Genomic DNA, 5,594 nt, shown 5'->3' with positions numbered 1-5,594 from the left:
AAGGCAGCGTTGTGACTGGAAGAATGGTGCTTTTGTTTTGTTTGGTTGGTTTTTGCTGCTCAGATTATTTATTTATTTATTTATTTATTTTTATTATTATCATTACTACTACTACCTTTTTATATTATATTTATTTATTTATTTATTTATTTATTTATTTATTTATGTAAGCTTGGAGGAAGGTGGCAGAATGGTTAAGACGCTCAGCTGCCAATACAGAGAGTCCGTGAGGGTGTGGGTTCGAATCCCGCTCTCGCCCTTTCTCCTAAGTTTGACTGGAAAATCAAACTGAGCGTCTAGTCTTTCGGATGAGACGATAAACCGAGGTCCCGTGTGCAGCACGCACTTGGCGCACTGAAAAAGAACCCATGGCAACGAGAGTGTTGTCCTCTGGCGAAATTACATAAAATGAAATCCACTTTCATAGGTACACAAATATGTAAGCATGCACTCAAGGCCTGACTAAGCGCGTTGGGTTATGCTGCTGGTCAGGCATCTGCTCAACAGATGTGGTGTAGCGTGTATGGATTTGTCCGAACGCAGTGACGCCTCCTTGAGAAAGTGAAACTGAAACTGAAACTGTAAGCTTATCTGTTATTTATTCACCTTTTTTTTTCTTTTTTTTTCTTCTCAAGGCCTGACTAAGCGCGTTGGGTTACGCTGCTGGTCAGGCATCTGCTTGGCAGATGTGGTGTACCGTATATGGATTTGTCCGAACGCAGTGACGCCTCCTTGAGCTACTGAAACTGAAACTGAAACTGCTCAGAAGATCTTGACCACAGGTGTATTACAGTGGGTTGCCTCTCGAGCTGTCATCATCATCATCATCATCATCATCATCGTCGTCGTCGTCATCTTTGTCGTCATCATCATCATCATCATCAGCGTCATCCTCATCATCATCAACCTCGTCGTCGTCGTCATCGTTGTTGTCATCATTCACATCATCATCATCATCATCACTGTGGTGTTTGTTCTTGTTCTTCTTTTTTCTCTTGCTTATGCTCTTATTATTAACCATTATTCGTTTTATTTGTATGTTTTTATTTGTTTTAATTCATTCTTATTCACTCGTCTATATTACGCACTCGTCTACAGATGGATAATTCACTTCGTGTGAAGGGTTCTTCATTTAAAAAAAAAAAAAAAAAAAAAAAAAAAAAATTGCTGAAGAGTTTTGTTTCTTTTCCCACGTCTGTTCTGGACGTCTGGACAATCTTTCTCCTTCTCCTCCCTCTCCTTCTGCACTTCATGCTCTCATCCATTTATTCGAGTGGATTTCTACGTGCATGATCGTTTCCACCCCTGACGTTGAAGAGAATTTTTTTTTTTTTTTTTTTTTTTTTTTTTTACGTGTGTGTATTTTGTTTTATTTTGTTTTTTTTGCTGCACCATCACCTGCACCGTTTCAGTGGCATTACTCCCACGCCGCTCATTCTGATCCCCCTCCCTATACACAGCCACACCCGTGTTCGTCTGTGGCAGTCCCAACGTCGGCAGTCCACAAGGTGTGTGTGTGTGTGTGTGTGTGTGTGTGTGTGTGTGTTGGGGCTCATGTACGTTTATGTGTATTTGACTGTGCTTTCATATCTGTGAAACTGCATGTTTGGTGCATATCTGTTATGCATATGTGGGTGTATGTGTGAATGTGTGTCTCCATGTTTTACATTTATTTGCTTATTTATCATCATTGTTGTCTTATTTGTTTATCCATTTATTAATTACTACTCATCATCATCATCATGGCCTGGCTTCGCTGACGAAGATCTAGGAAGGGCGTTGTCCACGTCTGATGCAGGCACGCTCATGGCTGACAAGGCCAATGCGGGAAAAGCAGAGTCGGCCGCAGCGGTTGCAAGGGAAAGTCTGGTCTGGGTTCGCGGCTGCAGCGTCGTGGTTCTTCCTCCTTCTGCGTTTGTCCTCAAGGCTGGCCCTGCGGTTGTTTTCGAAGGAGGAGACAGCTTGGTGGATGGTGCGTCGCCAGGTCTCTCGATCAGCGGCTACTGCGGACCACTGGCGATGGTCAATGTGACAGGCACCGAGAGCTTTCTTCAAGGAGTCTTTGTATCTCTTCTTGGGTGCTCCTCTGTCACGGTGGCCAGTGGACAGTTCGCCATACAGCGCGATCTTGGGCAGGCGGTGGTCTTCCATCCTGGACACGTGCCCTGCCCAACGTAGCTGGGTCTTTAGCAGCACTGCCTCGATGCTGATAGTCTTTGCCTGCTCCAGGACCTCGACATTTGTGATGTAGTCACTCCAGTGGATGCTGAGGATGGTGCGAAGGCAGCGCTGGTGGAAGCGATCAAGCAGTCGTATGTGGTGCCGGTAGGTGACCCAGGTTTCGGAGCCATACAACAGGGTGGGCAGTACAACAGCTCTGTACACGCTGATCTTTGTGTCTTTCTTCAGGTGTTTGTTGTTCCACACTCTCTTGTACAGCCTGCCGAATGCGCTGTTTGCCTTTGCAAGTCTGTTGTCGATCTCCTTGTCGATCTTGGCGTCAGACGAGATGGTGCAGCCTAGGTAGCTGAACTGGTGGACCGACTTCAGGTCTGTCTCACCGATGTTGATGTGAGGAGCGTGGAATTCTTCCCGTGGGGCAGGCTGGTGGAGAACTTCCGTCTTTTTCAGACTGACTTCTAGGCCGAAGAGCTGCGCAGCCTCTGCGAAGCAGGACGTTATACGCTGCAGGGCCGCTTCTGTATGGGCGACGAGGGCAGCATCGTCGGCAAACAGAAGCTCTCTGATGAGTTGCTCCAGTGTCTTGGTGTGGGCCTGTAGCCGCCTCAGGTTGAATAGGCTGCCATCAGTGCGGTATCTGATGAAGATACCGTCGTCGTCGCCAAGATCTTCAGTGGCCTGTTGGAGCATCATGCTGAAGAAGATCGTGAAGAGGGTCGGCGCGAGGACACAACCTTGTTTCACTCCATTTCCAATTGGGAAAGGTTCCGAAAGGTCGTTGCTGTGTCTGACCTGTCCACGCTGTTCCTCATGTAGTTGGATGACCATGCTGAGGAATTTTGGGGGGCATCCTAGACGTTTCATGATCTCCCACAGACCTTTTCTGCTCACGGTGTCGAAAGCTTTCGTGAGATCGACGAATGTCGCATACAGTCCTTTGTTCTGTTCCCGACATTTTTCTTGTAGCTGTCTGAGAACGAAGACCATGTCAGTGGTGCCTCTGTTGGCTCTAAAGCCACACTGACTCTGTGGGAGATGTTCTTCGGCGATAGTAGGCACCAGCCGATTTAGGAGGACTCTGGCGAGGATCTTGCCTGCGATGGAGAGCAGAGTTATCCCCCTGTAGTTGGAGCAGTCCGACTTTTCTCCCTTGTTTTTATACAGGGTGATGATGACTGCGTCACGGAGGTCCTGTGGTAGTTTGCCTTGCTCCCAGCAGCAGACAAAGAGGTTGTGGAGTTTGGAGTGTAGTGCTGGGCCTCCATTCTTCCACGCCTCCGGCGGAATTCCGTCAACCCCTGCTGCCTTGCCACATTTCAGCTTAATTACTACTACTACTTTTTTATATTATAATTATTATTTATTTATTTATGTACGCTTATAGTTGACTTCATCAAGTTTTTGCGCCTTATACATATTATTAGTAGTGGTAGTAGTTGTTATTTTTTTCTTTTTTTATGTATTTATCTATTATTTATTCACCCCCTTTTTTCTTTTTTTTTCAAGGCCTAAGCGCGTTGGGTTACGCTGCTGGTCAGGCATCTGCTTGGCAGATGTGGTGTAGCGTATATGGATTTGTCCGAACGCAGTGATGCCTCCTTGAGCTACTGAAACTGAAACTGAACTGAACCGATGATGTTAGGTCGCCTGGAGGCCACACACAAGAGGAGACCCTACACTACTGCTGAGTCATTTCAGTGGTGTTTATCAGTGCCTGTTCTGGTTTAACTCACTCAGTACGGCCAGTCCTCTCTTCTCCTCTACACAGACCTCTCGGATGTCCAGTGGGTGTCTGAATGACCCAACTTTTAGCTTCCGTCGTCAGAATTGTGGTATTCTTTGTAACATTCACGTCTTCAGTATAAGAGCCTTCCGCTTGCAATATTTTGATGATGGTAATTGGGGTGAAACGCTGTTAACGTCGTCTCTTTCGCCGTTCGTATGGAAAGAGTTAACGTGTTTAGGACTTCACCAACTGAGCACGTACATCCATGTTCTGTTTTACAGGTTGATTGCATTATAGGCGGGGTTTTGTTTCTGTCACCCACCGAATACTGACAGGCAATACACCTTTTTTTTAGCGTGCGTGTTTGATAATCTGTGCGCCCATACACTCCAAGGGCGTTGAAGATGGGCAGGACTGTCTGCATAATTATGAGCATGTATGCTAATCATAACCCACCAGTAGCTATTATGCTAGGAATGGAAATGGTTGTAAAGTATAGTATGCGTTTGTATGCTATTGTCACAAAGAGAATATTCTGAACAGTTTTGATGATTCATAACTGATAAAGTTACGGAAGTAATCGTAACGTATGGCATTTTGCTTTTCTTTTCTTTCTTTTTTTTTTTTTTTTTTTTTTTTTTTTTTTGTTTGTTTGTTTGTTTTTTTGTTTTGCTTTTTTGTCACACATGAAGATACTCAGCAAAGTATGGTGATGGAAACTGTTCTGTCACTCCTTTTCTAACATCGCAAGATCTGATGATTTTGTTTTCATATTTACCTTACAGGAAAGTGAACATGAATACACCGGCATAACAGTCGCTGTCCGTATTGGAACCGAAGACGCAAAGGACAGACGGTTTAACCATTCTTTCAGACGCTGCTTCTATTGTTACTGCTGCATCTGTCATCTGGCAAAGCATGATCGTACCTCATACCTCCGTCATTCTGATTCCCTCGCATCTTTTAACTCTCGTCTCAAAACTCATCTTTTCCCTCAGCAATAAGTTCAATTGGGGCAGGTCCACTTCCTTTGCGTTAGCTGTGCTTGACTATGTGTGTATACATATGTATGTGTACATAACTACATGCATGTATGTGAATGTGTATTGTGTGTGCATGTGTTTATGCAAGTCTGTGCCTGCCTATGTGTGCGTATGTGTTAGGGTAGCTGTTAGATACACATGTATGTTAAAATGTATGTATGCAGCGTGTGTGTGTGTGTGTGTGTGTGTGTGTGTGTGTGTGTGTGTGTGTGTGTGTGTGTGTTTCAGTATCTTTATCGTTAAACGTGATTTGAGAGGGCGCGGGAGTACTGTAGAGGTTTGTCTCTACCTCTGTCCCTTGGCGTTTGTTTGTCTGTCGGTCTGTCTGTCTGTCTGTCTGTCTGTCTCTCTCTCTCTGGGATTTCTCTCGCTCTCTCACTCATCACCCTCCCCCTCCCTTCTCTCTCTTACTCCTCTCTCTGTGTGCCTCTGACTCTTATCTATGTGTCCCTGACTCCTCTCTGTCTCTCTCTCTCTCTCTCTCTCTCTCTCTCTCTCTCTGTCTCTGTCTCGCTCGATCGCTCGCTCGCTCCCTCTCAACCACCCATTTTTGGCTGCTCCGTTGGCAATCTATTTCCCCAAAGCCATTTTTGCCTTCAGTCCAGTTGACAGAACATCTCTGTTTACATCAGGGTTGTGTTGTT

Source organism: Babylonia areolata, chromosome 18 (assembly GCF_041734735.1).
Source record: "Babylonia areolata isolate BAREFJ2019XMU chromosome 18, ASM4173473v1, whole genome shotgun sequence".
NCBI classification, from domain to species: Eukaryota; Metazoa; Mollusca; class Gastropoda; order Neogastropoda; family Buccinidae; genus Babylonia; species Babylonia areolata.
The sequence above is the reverse complement of the archived record's forward strand: the minus strand, read 5'-3'. Positions refer to the sequence as shown.